This window comes from Bos indicus x Bos taurus, chromosome 9, assembly GCF_003369695.1.
Source record: "Bos indicus x Bos taurus breed Angus x Brahman F1 hybrid chromosome 9, Bos_hybrid_MaternalHap_v2.0, whole genome shotgun sequence".
NCBI lineage: Eukaryota > Metazoa > Chordata > Mammalia > Artiodactyla > Bovidae > Bos > Bos indicus x Bos taurus.
The window spans coordinates 16,463,919-16,484,608 of record NC_040084.1 but is presented as its reverse complement, the minus strand read 5'-3'; positions in this window follow the sequence as shown (position 1 = coordinate 16,484,608).

Sequence of the window (20,690 nt, the reverse complement as noted above, 5' to 3'; positions counted from 1 at the left end):
CTGACATATTCAGCTGGTACGCATCTCTTTGTTATATAACCAAAGCATTCCCCTCTTCCTTTTGCAAAATTTACTATATATATAGGTTCCCTTTAATATGAAATACATGTATGTTCAAGGAAGTATTTTCTGAATCCTTGTAAATTGTCATAAATAATTTTTAAGCAAGTTTTCAATACATTTAAGTAATTTCAAGCAATTGCATGTATATTTAGTTAATATTGTTTGGGGATTAAGGCCAGTATTGAATTTTTCAAAGCCTGTGTAATTCAGTGTGAAAATCTATGCATTGTACAAAATGGATTTAAATGTAAAACTGCCTCCCCAAAATAGATGTAACTTGATTAAGTATGCCCTCATACATATCTAAAAAAATTTAAAATCACCTAACTTATTAATCTCTGTAAAGGTATGGAATGATAACTTCATAAACATTATATCAGAAAAATCCAGTCTTGCTGATGCAGCAACTGCAGGTCTGATCTGATTTAAAAATTGGATGTGTAACATTTTTTAAATCACGAGATGGAGCCACAATTCTCAGAAAAAAAATTCTTCAAAATAATTAATCTATTATGTGATTCTCATGTCTGAATAGTCATAGATATAAAGAGTTGAATTACCTTTCAGCTACTAGTGTCAGCTTTCTATTGGCTTTAAGTTCAGAAATGTGGAAAATTCATCTTCTGGGAAATATGTCATACTTTGGTTTACAAATTCTTAACTGAGGTAAATAAGAAGGTGAGGGTAGGGAAATTTTGTTGGCAAAGTACAATGAACAATTCCCCAGTAGCTTTCCCATTCTGCAGTTTCACTGAGGGACACAGCTTGTCACATAAGATCCTACCCAATTCTGATAGGTAAGACAGAGTCCAGCCACCAGCTTTATAATGTGTCATTTTCTGAGGTGTCTTCTCCAGTTGTTTAGACCTGGAAAGCTTTTAAGATGTTTTTATCTGAAAGAAGTCTGAACTTTTCTTCTTCCTGTAAGTAATGACTACAACCTCACAAATTACAACTTGACAAATCAAGGCACTATCTTGGGGTAATATCACAAAATAAAGCTTCACCCTCTTCAAATGTGTGTACTATCCCCTGAGAGAGAGCACTCAGAATCACATGTTGGTCAAAGGGTACAAAGTCACAGTTATGTAGATGAACAAGTCTAGAGATCTAATGTGCACCATTATGATTGTGGCTAATAATACTGCACAGTACACTGGCAATTTGCTAAAGAGAAAATTTTAGGTGTTCTCATGACACACAAGAGTAGAAACTATTGCATTGGCCAAAAAGTTCCTTTGTTTTTTTTAAGTAAAAATAAGACATATGTTTCTTTTTCACCAAGAAAGTTATTGAACAATGTATTCACCATTTTGTTATACTGCATTCTGCTATTTTTTAGGAAACTTCTTAATTCCATGTTCCCAAAACTTTTTTTTAAAGTATATATATATATTTTTGGCTGTGTTGGGTCTCAGTTGCAGCACTCTGGCTTCTGTCTAGTTGTGGGTGTGACACACTGGCTCCTCTGCAGCATGTGGGATCTTAGTTCCCAGACCAGGGATCGAACCTGCATCCCCTGATTGGAAGGCTGATTCTTAACCACTGGACCATGAGGGCCATCCCATCCCAAAACTTTTTGAGAAAATAGTTGTTCCAGGTGATTTTTACAGTCTTCCAGGGAATTGAATTTTTTTTTTTTTTTTTTTTTTGTCCATTAAGAGAATTTTGTAAAGACTGAAATAAAGATATCCAAAAGTGTAATGTCTGGTGACTACTAATCAGAACTACCCAGCCAAGCTGTAACAATTTTTGCCTGGTAATCAAAGAAATGTGGTCTTGCATTAACCTGATTGAAGATTATGCATTTTCTGTTGACTAATTTCAGATGCTTTTTGTCAAGTGCTACTTTCTGTTAGTCTAATTGTGAGCAGTACCTTTTGGATTTAATCTTTTGGTTTTTCCAGAAGGTGTTCATACTAGAGGACATGCTTGCAATCCCACTGTATACACAACATTACCTTCTTTGGATGAAGACCATTTTGCTTGCTGCATGATCTCTTCCATTCCATATCATTGTAGAGTATCTACTTTTCACTGCTCATCACAATTTGCTTAAAAAACAGAACATTTTCATTATGTTTCAGTAGAGAATCACATGCAGAAATACAGTCAAGAAGGTATTTTTCACTTAAGTGGAACCCAAACATCAAGCAAGTAACATAACCAAGATTTTCAACCCTTGATATGGATATTTTGAATATGTCAGCTGTCTCCTGCATGCTATAATGTTGATTGTTCTTAATTAGTGTCTTGATTTGATTGCTATTAACTTCAACTGGTTTATCTGACCATAGAATAATGTCCAGCAAGAAATCTCCAGCATAAAACTTTGCAAATCTCCGTTGACACATTTGATCAGTCACAGTACTTCTCTGTACACTGCACAAATCTTTTTTTTTTTTTTTGCATCTCTATTGTGTTTTAATATTCCTTGAAATAATAAAGCATAATATGCCTAAAATGTTAGTTTTTCTTCCATCTTCAATATTGAAATGGCTACACAAAAATTCACCAATTTTGATATTTATTTTTCAATGCGTACTCATATGACAGTTATCACAATACAATCTAACAAAACTGCTTTGCTTGAAGCGATTCATGGTGTCGCAAAGAGTCAGACACGACTGAGCAACTGAACTGAACTGAACTGAAACATAACCAAGGGCTACTAGAGCCATCTTACAGAAAAAGCTGGACAAACTTTTTGGTCAACTCAGTAAATAAGGAGATGAGTATGCTAACTGGTCTGACTATAATAATCTATGTCTCTATTTAAATGTATATCAAAACACTGTTGTAGTACTTGCTGCTGCTGCTGCTGCTAAGTCGTTTCAGTTGTGTCTGACTCTGTGAGGCCCCATAGACGGCAGCCCACCAGGCTTCCCCGTCCCTGGGATTCTCCAGGCAAGAACACTGGAGTGGGTTGCCATGTCCTTCTTCAATGCATGAAAGTGAAAAGTGAAAGTGAAGTCGCTCAGTCGTGTCCAACTCTTAGCAACCCCATGGACTGCAGCCAACCAGGCTCCTCTGTCCATGGGATTTTCCAGGCAAGAGTAATGGAGTGGGGTGCCATTGCCTTCTCCTGTTGTAGTACTTAAATATATACAATATTTTTTTTTTTTTTGGTTATAATATCCTTTTTTTTTCTCTTGTGTTTTCTTTTATTTATTTATTTTTAACTTTACAATATTGTATTGGTTTTGCCATATATCGAAATGAATCTGCCACAGATATACACGTATTCCCCATCCTGAACCCTCCTCCCTCCTGCCTCCCCATACCATCCCTCTGGGTCGTCCCAGTGCACCAGCCCTGAGCACCCAGTATTGTGCATGCATCGAACCTGGACTGGCAACTCATTTCATATATGATATTATACATGTTTCAATGCCATTCTCCCAAATCATCCCACACTCTCCCTCTCCCACAGAGTCCAAAAGACTGTTCTATACATCAGTGTCTCTTTTGCTGTCTCATATACAGGGTTATTGTTACCATCTTTCTAAACTCCATATATATACGTTAGTATACTGTATTGGTGGTTTTCTTTCTGGCTTACTTCACTCTGTATAATAGGCTCCAGTTTCATCCACCTCATTAGAACTGATTCAAATGGATTCTTTTTAATGGCTGAGTAATACTCCATTGTGTATATGTACCACAGCTTTCTTATCCATTCATCTGCTGATGGGCATCTAGGTTGCTTCCATGTCCTGGCTATTATAAACAGTGCTGCGATGAACATTGGGGTACACGTGTCTCTTTCCCTTCTGGTTTCCTCAGTGTGTATGCCCAGCAGTGGGATTGCTGGGGTCATAAGGAAGTTCTATTTCTAGTTTTTTAAGGAATCTCCACAGTTTTCCATAGTGACTGTACTAGTTTGCATTCCCACCAACAGTGTAAGAGGGTTCCCTTTTCTCCACACCCTCTCCAGCATTTATTGCTCATAGACTTTTGGATCGCAGCCATTCTGACTGGCATGAAATGGTACCTCATAGTGGTTTTGATTTGCATTTCTCTGATAATGAGTGATGTTGAGCATCTTTTCATGTGTTTGTTAGCTATCTGTATGTCTTCTTTGGAGAAATGTCTGTTTAGTTCTTTGGCCCATTTTTTGATTGGGTCATTTATTTTTCTGGAATTGAGCTGTAGGAGTTGCTTGTATATTTTTGAGATTAGTTGTTTCTCAGTTGCTTCACATACATCATAACAGGATCCTCTATGACCCACCTCCCAGAATATTGGAAATATTAAGAATTTTAAAAGGATAACATTTAATATATCTTTATAGTGAAAGATGCCTGATCTGGATTTTACCAAAGCTTCATGAACCTTTAGTCAAATCATAGGAACACTGACTTTGCATCAATTACTCACCCGATCCCAGTGGCACTATTGTCTTGTTCACACCCGTATGTTCAGCTTATTGCCATCGAGCATATGTAGCTCATATTAAAATACATCACAGCAGGATCCTCTATGACCCACCTCCCAGAATATCGGAAATAAAAGCAAAAATAAACAAATGGGACCTAATTAAGCTTAAAAGCTTCTGCACATCAAAGGAAACTATCAGCAAGGTGAAAAGACAGCCTTCAGAATGGGAGAAAATAATAGCAAATGAAGCAACTGACAAACAACTAACCTCAAAAATATACAAGCAACTCCTACAGCTCAATTCCAGAAAAATAAATGACCCAATCAAAAAATGGGCCAAAGAACTAAATAGACATTTCTCCAAAGACATACAGATGGCTAACAAACACATGAAAAGATGCTCAACATCACTCATTATCAGAGAAATGCAAATCAAGACCACTATGAGGTACCATTTCACACCAGTCAGAATGGCTGCGATCCAAAAGTCTACAAATAATAAATGTTGGAGAGGATGTGGAGGAAAGGGAACCCTCTTACATTGCTGGTGGGAATGCAAACTAGTACAGTCACTATGGAAAACTGTGGAGATTCCTTAAAAAACTGGAAATAGAACTGCCTTATGATCCAGCAATCCCACTGCTGGGCATACACACTGAGGAAACCAGAAGGGAAAGAGACACGTGTACCCCAATGTTCATCGCAGCCCTGTTTATAATAGCCAGGACATGGAAGCAACCTAGATGTCCATCAGCAGATGAATGGATAAGAAAGCTGTGGTACATATACACAATGGAGTATTACTCAGCCATTAAAAAGAATTCATTTGAATCAGTTCTAATGAGGTGGATGAAACTGGAGCCTATTATACAGAGTGAAGTAAGCCAGAAGGAAAAACACCAGTACAGTATACTAACGCATATATATGGAATTTAGAAAGATGATAATAATAACCCTGTGTACGAGACAGCAAAAGAGATGCTGATGTATGGAACAGTCTCATGGACTCTGTGGGAGAGGGAGAGGGTGGGAAGATTTGGGAGAATGGCATTGAAACATGTAAAATATCATGTATGAAACAAGATGCCAGTCCAGGGTCAATGCACGATACTGGATGCTTGGGGCAAGTGCACTGGGACGACCCAGAGGGATGGTATGGGGAGAGAGGAGGGAGGAGGGTTCAGGATGGGGAGCACATGTATACCTGTGATGGATTCATTTTGATATTTGGCAAAACTAATACAATTATGTAAAGTTTAAAAATAAAATAAAATTAAAAAAATAAATAAATAAAATGTCCAGGTAATTTACCACCAACCTTCCAAGGGAAATGACGCCTCATGGAAACATGTTCAGAGAATAACTTTTGTGCAGTTTTTCAAAGCCCTGAACAAAGAATCAATTCTAACTAGGATGATTATTGCTTAGGTAGAATAAACATCAATGCAATTCACAATTTTGGTCTCATTTGGTAGAATAAAGAGAAAATCATCAGACATTGTAAACACTCAATAATCCAGTATTGCATTCTCAAGGACTCCTAAAATGTTTATCATCTAACGTTGGCCTCCATATTCTATAAAATCCATCTTTTTCCAGTTCATATTAAACTTCTGTGTATTTTTTCTTGCCCCTATTAATCTCAACACTGTATAATGATATTTGTTGTTGTTTAGTGGCTAAGTTGTGTCTGGTTCTTTGTGACCCCATGGACTGTAGTCCACCAGTATAATGATATATTCATACACAAATGTAGGGAAAGAATGATGACTATGGAAAGCAAAGATGAAGTTTGTGGGTAAAAGTTTCCATTTGGCAATTTAGAAAAGAAAAATATATATGGTCATATTTTGAAGACATGTTTGACCAAAGAAATGAAATGTCAAAGGGAATTTGAATTATTTACTGTAGATTAGAAATTATTCACATTTGTGGGCCCCCAAATGTGAAGCAAGAGGATGTGGGGCAAAGAGGCAGGAAATGTAGCCAGCAAAAATTCTATAATAAAAGAAGACACATTTTTCCTTAATGGGAAAAATAACTTTTTAAAACTTTCCTAAATAATATGTGCTCAGACTTGTCAAACTCTTTTCAACCCCATGGACAGTAGCCCACCAGTTTCCTCTGTCTGTGGACTTTTCCAAGCAAGAATATTGGAGTGGGTTGTCATTTTCTCTTCCAGGGAATCTTCCCAACCCAAGTCTCTTACATCTCTAAAGGGTAATAATTTTTACAAATTCATGTAGAAATATCTAACAATTCAAAAGTCACTTTACCTGGCATGATATCTAGGTTTATTTTCTTCCACACAATTCATCTTATGAGTTACACAGTTGTTAAGGTTAGTTTCAAAATGATTCCCTATGTCATATATTATAGCATCAACTCCACTTTTTTCCCTGGAGCATTTCTTACTTAAACCTTCTACATTGATCTGGGTTAGTTGCTCTGCAATCTGATATATGTACCCTTGGACCTTACTACATTCTTTTATTGGAATTTCTGTTTTTTAGTCTATTTGGGTCTCCTCCCTGGCTTACCTTCTTGAATTGATGAAAGACATCCTCCAAGCTTTGTAAAAAAGGTGAAAAAATATTTTGACTCCTTCATATTTTACAATTTTTAATTCTACATTTGAATACTTTGGCCATATGATGTGAAGAATCGACACATTAGAAAAGACCCTGATGCTGTGAAAGATTGAAGGCAGGAGGAGAAAGGAACGGCAGAGAATGAGATGGTTGGATGGCATCACCAACTCAATACACATGAGTTTAAGCAAGCTCTAGGAGATGTTGAAAGACAGGGAACCCTGGCATGCTGCAGTCCATGGGGTTGCAAAGAGTCAGACACAACTGAGCGACTGCACAACAACAACAATTCTATGTTTATACTCAATAATTTGGTTAATAATGAAGTTCTAAATTAAAATGATTTTCACTGAGAAAGTTGACAGCATTTCTTCATTTCCTTCTGGCATCTGTTATCAATTTTAAAATCAAATGTTTAACCTGTAGAACAGTCTTTGGTCTGTGCCAGGGATCTCCTGGCTTGGCTTGACCATCCTTCACTGGAACACAGCACATCCTTGGTAGTATGCAGCAGAGGAAACCTGCCCAATTCTGCAGCGAGAGTCCCTAGACACCTGTGAGCATTTGCGTTCACACTGCTAATGTCATCATGTCCATCACCACCTTCAGCTCAAGTAAGTACATTGCTAAATATCAGTAAAAAACATCATGACAGGTTGAGATAGAGACACTGTGGATTGAAGGAAAATGTTTGATATTTTAGAAGTTAATGACACTTTTTTTCCTGCTTTTTGAACAAGGGGCTTTAATTTTCATTTTGTGTTAAGATCCACAAATTATACAGCTAGTTTTGCACTGAAGATTCTGAAATTTCTTCTGATATGTCTTAGAGTGTATCAAAGAAGAGTATGTAAGTCTATGTACAGACAAGTTCTGTTTTAAGAGCATATTCATAACTCCAATCTGTTCATAAGTCCAACGAAGTTAGCCTAGGTACCCAACTAACACAGTCAGTACTGTACTGTAAGAGGTTTACAATACTTTTCACACACAATATGTACATAAAAAACAAGCACAAAAATAAGACATTTTTAATCTTATAATACAGTACCTTGAAAAGTACAGTAGTGTGCACAACAGCTGGCATATAGGGACTGACATTAAGTGAAAAGGCAAGAAGGGTTACTGACTGGAGGAAGAAGAGGTGGGAGATGGGAGAGCTGAAGGACGGTCAGCAATAAGAGACAAAGGGCAAGCTGCAATTTCACTCATGCCTGGCACATGGCAGTCGGTGGCACAGATTCTGGCTCCTTGCTGGGTTCAATTTTATCTACCTTCTTGAGAAAAAGATGCAGTGATGTCTGAGTAGTAGCTCTTTGTTTTTGTCATGGAGAACACAGTGGCACTGGATTGCATTCTGAACGACTGTTGCAGCCTTCATATACTGCTCTGCGTTCAGGTCCTGTGCCTCAAAATTAACAGTGTCTCCTCAAATAAAGAAAATGCTCTGCCATTTCCTGTGTCACAAATTTCTCCCATTCTTCCATTACTTCTTCCTCTTGTCTTTCTTTGTCCTGTATCTGGGCCTCTAACTCCATCTTTTGCCTCGCTTCACTCTCTCAATTATTTTCACTTCTGTTTCCATCGTTTTTGCTTGGCACTTCTTAGCAGTTGCAGCTGTATCACCTCTGCTTTTAAGTTTGCTTCCAGACATCCTGGGCTTGAAATACGGATACTGTGCCACTGTATTCTATACAGTATTATACAGTAAAGTACACAAAAGCACAACCACTTGTATAGGATGTATGTATGTAACAATGTATGCCAGACACATGAACTAACTTACATGACTGGACATGCAAATGCATATTTGCATATTGGAAAGCTTGCAGCTTGAAGGTTTGTATGTAGGAGACTTACTGAGTTAGAGGTCCTTATAGGGTTGTGGCCACTTTTTCATCGGTGACTCACAAGCCTAAGTGTCTAGACATTTATTCTGTAGGATGGATCAGAGGGGAACTATCCACTCTTCTGCATAATGGGCATGGGCCTGCACACTGGCTTCTAAGGAGTAAACTGCAGAAATTGTCACTCTGTAAATTTTCACTAAATCCCCCTGTATCTCCCAGTGCCTCGTCTCTAATTTTATTTATTTTTTCTGTAACATTGTGTCCTGAGCTCCTCTCATAAAATTTCTCCAGAAAGATGTCTTTCTGAATCTGCCATCTGCAAGTAGTCCAGGGAGTTGGTGTGAGGCAGGTTATGAGGAAAAATGGATGTATATTCACTCTGAGTGCAAATGTTCAGATCACCCCTCAGCTCCAATGACACCTTTAAGTTCTATGGCACTTGGTACCTCTCAGGGTTCTGCGAAGTGAACGTGCTCACTAATCAACAGGAGAGTCTCAGCAGGAAGAGGAGTTTGCCCCTCACTCCAATAGATCAGGACAGTTATCATTCTTCCATCCACCTTCTCTCACTCAAAAACTCATGGAAGTCTCTTTTCTATTTATTTTTCATTTATTATTCTCTTTGTACTTGTGTTTATAAAGTTGGCTTTATTTCTCTACTGTCATTTAAATAGCATTTCATAAAGTGGAAAAGAGAAGTGTGTGTTCAATTCAACAGCTTTAGCTGGAACCCTCAGTCATCATGTTTAATGGCTGTATAACACTTGCCTGTTAGAAGGAAAAATGACTGATCACATTCATTCCAAATTTAGAAGTTTATTTACTATCTTACATTCACATCATGAACAATATCTCATACATCCATCTTTATATGATAATTCCCTAAAAAATTAGAGTCAGGCTCTATATTAAAATGTTGATGTATATGCATATACCTGATACATGAGAAAATTTCTATTGAGTTACCATTAAGCAGTGAGTTGGTTACTAATTCAACAGGATAAGTATATTTTTTCTTTTTGCAATAACTCTTTGCTAATTTCTTCAAACCAGGAATAGATGTTGAATTTTATCAAACTTTGTCTAATTTATACTGAGAGTATATATTTTATTTGTATGATAACATGAATAGTTATTTTAAAGATTTATTGACATTGCACTATCTGAATTTCTAGAGAAAATCCCACTTGATTATTGTTCATTTAGAACAATTTAATTCTTAGTTGCCATCTTTAAATTTGGGCTTTTGCATATATACTTGTAAATGTTTTTAGTCAGAGGTTCAGTTCAGTTCATTTCAGTCGTTCAGTCACGTCCGACTGTTTGCAACCCCATGGACTGCAGCAAGACAGGCTTCCCTCTCCATCACCAATTCCTGGAGTATGCTCAAATTCATGTCCATTGAGTCGGTGATACCATCCAACCATCTCATCCTTTGTCATCCCCTTCTCCTCCCTCCCTCAAACTTTCCCAGCATCAGGGTCTTTTCCAATGAGTCAGTTCTTCACATCAGATGGCCAAGGTATTGGAGTTTCAGCTTTAGCATCAGTTCTTCCAATGAATATTCAAGACTCAATTTCTTTAGGGTGGACTTGTTGGATGTCCTTGAAGTCCAAAGGACTCTCAAGAGTCTTCTCCAACACCACAATTCAGAAACATCAATTCTTCGGCACTCAGCTTTTTTTATAGTCCAGCTCTCACATCCAAACATGACTACTGAATAAACCATAGCACTGACTAGACGGACCTTTGTTGGCAAAGTAATGTCTCTGCTTTTTAATATGCTGTCTAGGTTGGCCATAGCTTTTCTTCCAAGGAGCAAGCATCTTTTAATTTAGAACCATTCAACTTCAGATTCTTCAGCATTACTGGCTGAGGCATAGACTTGGATTACTGTGATATTGAATGGTTTGCCTTGGAAACAAACAGAGATAATTCTGTAATTTTTGAGATTACACCCAAGTACTGCATTTTGGACTTTTTTGTTGACTATGAGGGCTACTCCATTTTTTCTAAGAGATTTTTACCCGCAGCAGTAGTAGTATATCGGTCATCTGAAATAAATTCACCCATTCCAGTCCATTTTAGTTCACTGATTCCTAGAATGTCAACGTTCACTCTTGCCATCTCCTGTTTGACCACTTCCAATTTGCCTTGATTCATGGACTTAACATTCCAGGTTCCTGTGAAATATTGTTCCTAACAGCATCAGACTTTACTTCCATCACCAATCACATCTACAACTGGGCATTGTTTTTGTGTTGGCTCCATCTCTTAATTCTTTCTGGAGTTATTTCTCCACTGATCTCCAGTAGCATAGTGGGCACCTACTAACCTGGGCAGTCCATCTTTCAGTATCTTATCATTTGCCTTTTCATCCCACTGTTCATGGGATTTTCAAGGCAAGAATACTGAAGTAGTTTGCCATTCCCTTCTCCAGTGGACCACATTTTGTCACAACTCTCCACCATGACCCATCTGTCTTGGGTGGCCCTACTCAGCATGGCTCATAGTTTCATTGAGCTAGACAAGGCTGTGGTACATGTGATCAGTTTAATTAGTTTTCTCTGATTGTGGTTTTCATTCTTCCTGCCCTCAGATGGGTAAGGATAAGATGCTTACGGAAGCTTCCTGATGGGAGAGACTGACTGTGGGGGAAACTGAGTCTTGTTCTGATGGGTGGGGCCATTCTCAGTAAATCTTTAATCCAATTTTCTGTTGATGGGCAGAGCTCTGCTCCCTTCCTATTGTTTGACCTGAGACCAAACTATGGTGGAGGTAATGGAGATAACGGTAACCTCCTTCAAAGGGTCCCATGTAGGCACTGCTGCACTCAGTGCCCCCGAGCCTGCAGCAGGCCACTGCCGACCCATGCCTCTGCTGGAGACTCCTGGACACTCACAGGGTCAGTCTCTTGTGGGGGTCATGCTCCTTTCTTCGGGGTCCTGGTATGTACAAGGTGTTTTTGCTTTTGTTTTTTTTCACACAAGATATGGAGTAGAAGGACTTGCACTCGTGTTCTCCTGCAAGAACTCCAAAATTACAACTCACTGCTAAACAACCATTGAGAGGCAAATGTTGGCTTCCACTACAAAAAATTACCCCATGTCCAAGGGCAAATGATAAGCCCCAGCAAGATTGTAGGAGGGGGGAAATCACATTTAGAATCAAACCCCATACCCCCCAGAGACACTCAGAGGGCTCAAACAAAACCTTGTGCACACCAGGGCCCAGAGACCCCACAGAGACTGAGACATACCTGTCTTTGAGTCTTTAAGTGCCTTCTGAAGAGTCCCTGCAGTCAGCAGTGGCTGGCTGCAAGGACAGGGGCTCTGGGTGCAGCAGACCGGGGTCACACAGTGTGTGGCATAAGCTCTCTTGGAGGAGCTCGCCTTTAACACCACTATAGATCTGCTGAGTAGATGGCCCACGAACTGCAGAACAATTATACCAAATAAATTATTGCACTGTTAGGAAAGTTCTAGGACCCACAACAGATTTCCCAACCTGGGGATCTGACAAAGGGACTGAGAACCGCCAGGGAATTTGACTTTGGAGGCCAATGAGATTTGATTACAGAATTTACACAGGACTGGGAAAACATATTCTTGGAGGGCACAAATAAAACATTGTGAGCACCAGTCAGAGGTTATCTTTTTTTTTTTTTTTTTTTTTTAATTTTTACTTTCTTATATAGATTTAGTACAGTAAGTATATTTGCCTGGAAAAAGAACTGGGAAGTCCTTATTAGTCAAATTTCTAGTTCTATTATCACAAAAAGTATCTATTCTGAATTTACCTGTAAAATTCTCTGCCACAGCACTTGTCTTAAACTATTATTTAGAAAATTAAAATCTTTAAACCTTGGGTTCAAAACATAAAAATAAAAGATCTATCTGAGATACTGGAAAAGCTTCAGAGATGGTTCTGTTTGGAAGCAGCATGACATAATGTAAAACCTCTTATTTTGGAATTAAATAGCTCCATCTTTGAGTTCTGTCTGTACTACATAATAATAGATAATTTATCTGAGATACAGGTAGAGTGAAACAATAATGATGAGCAAATAAGACACTATATATAAAACAGTGGCAGAATAGAACAGTACATAACATCTTTAATTATATAAGCAGTAAAACTCATAAACCTGTCTGAGGTTATTGATATTTCTCCCAGAAATCTTGATTCCAGTTTGTGCTTCATCCAACCCAACATTTCACATGATGGACTGCAAAAAGTTAAATAAGCAGGGTGACAATATACAGCCTTGATGCACTCCTTTCCCAATTTGAACCAGTCTATTGTTCCATGTCTGGTTCTAACTGTTGCTTCTTAATCTGCATACAGATTTCTCTGCTATGATATTTTAGCAAATAAAACACAGCAAAAGTATTGTTATACAGTAGAATTTACTATGAATTTTTTTTTCTCATTTTAAATACTAAAAACAGCTACTATCGCGAACGTCAGAAATGGAAGTGTGGACTTTTTGGCAGGTGAAATACATCAGTAAATAAGTTTGAAGAACTAGTCCCCTGATGGAGACATCTTGGATGAGAATCATTAAAAGAGCCCTGTTTGGGCTCAGAGAAGAGTTGGATGCACTTGACAATTGATTAGAACGGTGCTTCTCCCACTCTACTACTCTACTTACATCAGAGTCACCAAAGGGATTCTTTTTTATTCTTTTTTTAAATTTAAATTTATTTATTTCTAATTGAAGGATAATTGCTTTATAATATTGTGCTGGTTTCTGCCAAACATCAATATGAATCAACCATAGGTATATCTATGTGATTCTTAGAACACAATGATTCTGATTCAGCAGGTCTTGTGTGGGGTCAGATAATTTGAATATGTAACAAGTTCCCAGGTAATGTAGATGATGCTGGTCCATTTCACAATTGGAGAATTATTGCTACAGAGAAATTAGTCCCTCTGTCAATGAAGTTCTCTCCTGAGACAAACTACCCACAATCGTCAAGGCTTACCATAAATTGCATCTGTTTTGGTAGTCACAAATCTATACTTTGGTCAGATAGGTACCAGTGTCTCTATTCTGAGGGCTTCCCTTGTAGCTCAGTCGGTAAAGAATCTGCCTGCAATGCAGGAGATCCAGGTCTGACTCCTGGGTCGGGAAGATCCCTTGGAGAAGGAAATGATAACCCACTCCAGTATTCTTGCTTGGAGAATCCCATGGACAGAGGAGCTCTATTTTTCATATGAAGAAGTGGCCAGGTGATATTTTCTCAATCACTAAAGAAGACATTAGAACCTCGGGTTCTCCCTAGAGAATCTCTCAGGCATCTGAAGAACGTTAAAACCCAAAACTCCACAGTGCACTTCAGTCACCGTTTTTAAATGTAAAATTCCTTACAGTCAGAGATTTCATCCTTTTAACACAAATCCCTGAGATTTACATATAAAAGTCAAAGAAGATTAAGAAAACTGGAATTGAAAAGAAAATAATACTGTAAGCATCTTGAAAGCAGGGATAATGTAGATCATCAGCACCTTGTTGTGTATCTGGTTTAAAATAGTAAGTTAATCTTTTTTCAATAAAAGGATGAATTTATATTTGTTTTGGATTATTTATATTCCTTTTATTTTTGTGGTATCTTCAGTTCTATAATGAGATATTCCAAAGTGAGAACTATGGAATGCCACAGAAACAAATTTAATTCTAGCATGTCATCTGAAGGAAATCCACAATAAACAAGAAAAAAATACATTTTAATAGCTCAAGAAAGGTCATTTAAAAAAAAAAAATGTAACAAAGTAAATCTATAAATCTAGCCAGCAATTGATTCTAAGAACAAATGTTTTAAAAAGCATCTGACCTTTATATTGGTTTTCTCTCCAATTAATGTGTGCAAAAACCAGTGAACAAAAAATAATGCAGTTCATTTAAATTACATTGCGTGTGTGTGCTTAGTCATTCAGCTGTGTCTGACTCTTTGAGACCTTATGGACTGTAGCAGATCTTCCAGGCAAGAATAATGGAGTGGGTTGCCATGCCCTCCTCCAGAGGATCTTGGCAACCCAGGGGTCAAATCCAGGTCTCCTGCATTGAGGTGTATTCTTTACCATCTGAGCCACCAGGGACATTGGTAATGCTATATATAAAAGGATCAAAATATAACTCAAAATTTCTAATAATTGATATATCAAAGTATCTTTTTTTCCCTAAAATATAAATTATAGTGTTTATTATCTCAAGAGGGAAGGGACATGTATACCTATGGCTAATTCATGTTGATATATCATAGAAACCAATGCAATATTGTAAAGTAATTATCCTCCAACTAAAAATAAACAAATTAAAATAAAACATATCTCAGAGCATAATTCATAATAGAGAATTTTTAAATACATTTTTATTTTAAACCCTAGCAGCACCAGAAAATGAAATATAAATGCTCAGTCTTTTTAGCAAAACAAGGAAAAAAAAATTATTTATAAAGCATCAACCACCCAAAGTGAATAATAATACAAGCAAGCAATAAGACTTTATCTAAGAGCTCCTGTTGTATATGAACAGAAAACACAGAGAGGATACAATGACTAAAATGCATCAAATGAGTGGAAGAGCCAAATTGTATGCCTGTATCCTACCAGTTCAGTGCTCAAGGAACTTCTCACAACTCAATCCATCTGGTAGAACTAGTCAACAATACCTGGTACTTATTGGATTTGAACCTGGTTACTAATTTAATAAAAATCTGGCCAAGTAATTGAAGTTATTCACAAAATCTTTTCTCCATGAAGGTTACTTTTTCTAAGAGAAAATTATTTCAATTCTACTACAAGTTTAAGTATTTATCATTGACATTTTTGCATTAATATACACTGTGAATTTCCTAAAAGAGAATAAAGTATGTAACATTTCCCAAACTTATTTGGTAACTAAATTAGTTTCCTATTATAACCAATTAACACAAGCCTAGTGGCTTAGAACTCAGTTGTGTTCAACTCTTAGCTACCATTTGAACTATAGCCCACCAGGATCTCTGTCCATGGGATTTTTCACACAAGAAAACTTTAGTGGGTTGCCATTTTCCTCCTCCAGGGGATCTTACCAACTCAGGAATCAAATCCACATTACATCTCCTATGTCTGCTGCAGTGCAGGCAGATTCTTTACCCTCTGCACCATTGGGAAAGCCCCAATGTGTGGCTTAGAACAATACAAAGCTATTCTTTTACAGTTCTGAAGTCCAAGATGTGTCAGGAGGGTTGTGTTTCTTCTGGAGCCTCTAGAAGAATATCCATCTGTAGCCTTTCTAGCTTCCAGAGGCCACCTGCATTCCTTGGCTTATGGCCCCACTATCCATCTATAAAGCCAGGAAGGTAGCGTCTTCCAATCTTTCTCTATGTCCGTCTGTTTCCATTGTCACATCTCGGGCTCTGGTCCCTCTCTTACATGAACCTTATTATTATATTGAGCTCACTAAAATTATCCAGAATGATCTCTTAATCACATGTGCAAAATCCCTTTAACCATGTAAGGTAACATATTCATAGATTCCAAGGATTCGGATGTGGTTATCTTTGGAAAGCCAACATTCACCCAACTACAGCTATAGCATCCTCTTTTTAAAATAGAAAATCCATTATAATCTCACTGAAATAGTATTCTGTAGAATAAAGTTTGGGAACTTGTGTTTTTATAAGAATATAAACAAGATGCCAGACACTGGAAGCAAAAATGTTATAGCCAAGAAAACTGTACAGCCAAGACCAGTTCACTATGGAGAAGCAATAATTACTGGAGCCTGTAGCTTGTGACTTGAACCACTTGTGTCAACATGAATGGTCAAATGAGGGAAGGAAAAGCACCAGGAACCTGTTCTGACATGCTCCAGATTCCTTAATGCTATGTTGAATGCTCCTTAAAATGATTAAGAAACTATAGAAAAGTGTAATAAACGAAGAAAAGATGGATGTGAATACTCTGACCTGTTGGATTAAGGGAATTTGTATGTTTAATGAAAATGTGCCCTGATACATTGTTAATAAGGGTAATTCAAAGATAGGATTTCTGAAGTTCATGAGGTTGTGTGAGGTTGGGATTAGATAGGTATCTTTTATTTACTTTTGTTTGGCTGCACTGGGACTTCACTGCTGCTCTTAGGCATTCTCTAGCTGCAGCAATCCAGGGTTGCTCTCTGGCTGTGGTGCAAAGGCTTCTCATTGAGGTGCAAGAACCCTGCTCTTGTTGCAGAACTGAACTCTGGAATGTGAGCTCAGTAATCGTGGTGCATAGGCTTAGGTGTCCTGCAGCATGTGGAATCTTTATGGACCAGGGATTGGATCCATGACCCCTGCATAAGCAGGTAGATTCTTAACCACTGGTTCACCAGGGTAGTACAAGTTAGGTATCTTATGTCATGCTATGAAGCATGCTCCCTTGGCTAAATCAAGGCAAAGAAAAAACAAAAAGTAAATTCTTGTTTTAGTTAAAAGGTAGGGTGATACAGTGGTTACTAGCCCACAGTCCAAGTTCAGGTTGCAATACAGAACTGTTGTTCCACGACATTAATTGCCTTTGCCTCTTTCTACTACATTTTTCTCATCTGTAATCAAATGCATGTCTCTGAAGTCTAACTTGCTCTTTACCATCACTTGGGCATTCTCAGTATTATAATTGCTCTGGTTTCCCAGGAGAAAAGCAAAGGGCAACAATGACAGGAAATATGACCGAGAGCTACATGTGCTGTGTCTTCTTCTTACATTATCCTGTCTGATTAGAAGTGGATGAATGTCTGGCAACACACCTTCTGGAACAGTGAGATGAAGGAAAGAATAATTCTCTTCTGAAAATCTGAATTGATTACATGAAATTACTGTTCATACTACATACTTTAATGAAATATAAAGACTGCTCTGAAAAAAGAATCCCCTCATCAAATGGTTCTCAAATATTGGTACATTTTTTGGAATCAACTTGGGCCATGAAGGAATACCATTGCCTGCCTAAGGGGGTATTCTTGGCATTGGTGTTTGTATAAGCTCCTTTAATGGTTCTAATGTGCTGTGTGGATCACAATAAACTGTGGAAAATTCTGAAAGAGATGGGAATACCAGACCACCTGACCTGCTTCTTGAGAAACCTATATGCAGGTCAGGAAGCAACAGTTAGAACTGGACATGGAACAACAGACTGGTTCCAAATAGAAAAAGGAGTACATCAAGGCTGTATATTGTTACCCTGCTTATTAACTTATATGCAGAGTACATCATGAGAAACACTGGGCTGGAAGCAGCACAAGCTGGAATCAAGATTGCCAGGAGAGATATCAATAACCTCAGATATGCAGATGACACCACCCTTATAGCAGAAAGTGAAGAGGAACTAAAAAGCCTCTTGATGAAAGTGAAAGCGGAGAGTGAAAAAGTTGGCTTAAAGCTCAAAATTCAGAAAACGAAGATCATGGCATCTGGTCCCATCATTTCATGGGAAATGGATGGAGAAACAGTGAAAATGGTGTCAGACTTTATTTTTTGGGGCTCCAAAGTCACTGCAGATGGTGACTGCAGCCATGAAATTAAAAGATGCTTACTCCTTGGAAGAAAAGTTATGTTCAACCTAGATAGCATATTCAAAAGCAGAGACATTACTTTGCTAACAAAGGTCCATGTAGTCAAAGCTATGGTTTTTCCAGTGGTCATGTATGGATGTGAAAGTTGGACTGTGAAGAAAGCTGAGCACCAAAGAATTGATGCTTTTGAACTATGATGTTGGAGAAGACTCTTGAGAGTCCCTTGGACTGCAAGGAGATCCAGCCAGTCCATCTGAAGGAGATTGGCCCTGGGATTTCTTTGGAAGAAATGATGCTGAAGCTGAAACTCCAGTACTTTGGCCACCTCATGTGAAGAGTTGACTCATTGGAAAAGATTCCGATGCTGGGAGGGATTGGGGGCAGGAGGAGAAGGGGACAACAGAGGATGAGATGGCTGGATGGCATCACTGACTCGATGGACATGAGTTTGAGTGAACTCCGGGAGTTGTTGATGGACAGGGAGGCCTGGCGTGCTGCAATTCATGGCGTCACAAAGAGTCAGACATGACTGAGCGACTGAACTGAACTGAACTGAATGTGCAAAAAAGTTTGAGAACCACTGCCCTTGCTGGTTAAAAAATTGTTAACTACTGAGGAAGAAATATCAAGTTTACTATGCAGCAGCATGCACTTTATTACTTTTGAGTTCATATTAGAATTAAAGTCTCTGAATTTCTGTATAGTATGTTGAACCATATTATTAAATTACTAGATATTCAACTATTTTGACCTTTTTTAAAATGGTAATTTCAGGTGCAGTGATTCAGAGTACTATCTATGCAGAATAGCTCTTGTTCTAAAGAACCTAAATGTCCAACAGTGAATGAATGGATCAAAAAAAAAGTGATATAGACACACAATGGACTATTATTCCATCAAAGAGAAGGAGCAAATCTTGCCATATGCTACAGCTTGGATGAAACTTGAGGATATTCTGCTTAGTGAAATAGAGTCACAGAAGGATAAATACTGCTGATTGCACTTGTATGAGGTATCTAAAAAAGTCAAACTCTTAGAAAAAAACAGTACCATAGTGGTTTTTAGAAACTAGGTAGAGGGAGAAATGAGAGGTTGCAGTTCAAAGAGTACTCAGTTATGCAAGATGAAGCGTCCCAGAGAATTTCTGTATAACACTGTATTTATCATTAGTAATATGTTACTTTACACATCAAACATTTTTAAGAGGCTACATCTCATATTATGCATTCTTTATGACTATCAGAAGGTACTACCTAGTAAAAACTAGATTGGCTAGCAACTATAGTACTCTTACAACTTCTTCCAAATAGAGTGTCTTCAGTTTGCATTCCATTGTAGAACAAATTATAGAATTCTCAAGTTTTTTGTTTTGCTTCATGTTTATTTCTTTTGGTATTGATGTGTAGTTCATTTACAATGTCTTGTTAGTTTCAGTCATATAGCACAGATTCAGTTATATATATATATTTTTATATATTATATATGTATTTAAGTTCTTCTTATATAATATATAAATATATTTAAATGTATATTATGTATATTTGACCTGTGGTGTTGGAGAAGACTATTCAGACTCCCTTGTACTGCAAGGAGATCAAACAAGTCAATTCTAAAGGAAATCAATCCTGAATATTCATTGGAAGGACTGATGCTGAAGCTGAAACTCCAATACTTTGGCCACCTGAAGTCAAGAACTGACTGATTGGAAAAGACCCTGATGCTGGGAAAGATTGAAGGCAGAAGAAGGGGATGACAGAGGATGAGATGATTGGATAGCATCACTGACTTGATGGACATGAGTTTGAGCAAACTCCAAGAGTTGGTGATGGATAAGGAAGCCTGGCATGCTGCTGTCCATGAAGTCTCAAAGAGTTGGACATCTCTGAGAGACTGAACTGAATTGGGGTATATTATATATATATATATTAGGGGCATAGACTTGGGTTACTGTGATGTTGAATGGCTTGCCTTGGATATGAACCTAGATCATTCTGTCATTTTTGAGGTTGTACCCAAGTGCTATATTTCAGACTCTTTCACTGATTATGAGGGCTACTCCATTTCTTCTATGGGATTCTTGCCCACAGAGGTAGATAAAATGGTCATCTAATTAAACTCTCCCATTCCCATCCATTTTAGTTCACTGATTCCTAGGATGTCAATGTTTATTCTTACTCCCTCTGGCTTGACCACACCCAATTTTACTGGATTCATGGACCTATAATATTCCAGGTTCCTATACAATACTATTCTTTGCAGCATCAG